This window comes from Eimeria mitis, genomic scaffold (assembly GCF_000499745.2).
Source record: "Eimeria mitis Houghton genomic scaffold, Emh_scaff2924, whole genome shotgun sequence".
NCBI lineage: Eukaryota > Apicomplexa > Conoidasida > Eucoccidiorida > Eimeriidae > Eimeria > Eimeria mitis.
In genome coordinates, this window is record NW_013571265.1 from 1,948 (window position 1) to 2,197 (window position 250).

A 250-nucleotide genomic window follows, 5' to 3' on the forward strand; every position below is an offset into this window, starting at 1 on the left:
TCTCTGCTTGTTTTTCTGCTTCTTCTATTTGTCTCCCTTTTATTTATTTATTTTTTTCTCTTATTATAGTTTATTTATTTTATTTTATTATATTTTATTTATTTTATTTTATTTTATTTTATTTATTTTATAATATTACTTACCTTAGGGTAAACTGGGGCGTCTGTTTGTGGTGCATGCATTTGCTGCTTAAATCCACTGCTGCTGCTGCTGCTGCTGCTGCTGCTGCTGCTGCTGCTGCTGCTGCTGC

At 32.4% G+C, this 250-nt stretch overlaps 1 protein-coding gene across 1 annotated transcript in view; it reads right to left on the reverse strand.

Annotated features, from left to right (window-relative positions):
• The window catches only part of EMH_0060330 (uncharacterized protein), a gene marked incomplete at both ends in the record, with an annotated part of 5,428 nt that overhangs the window by 904 nt on the left and 4,274 nt on the right, over positions 1 to 250 (reverse strand). The window lies entirely within an intron of this gene.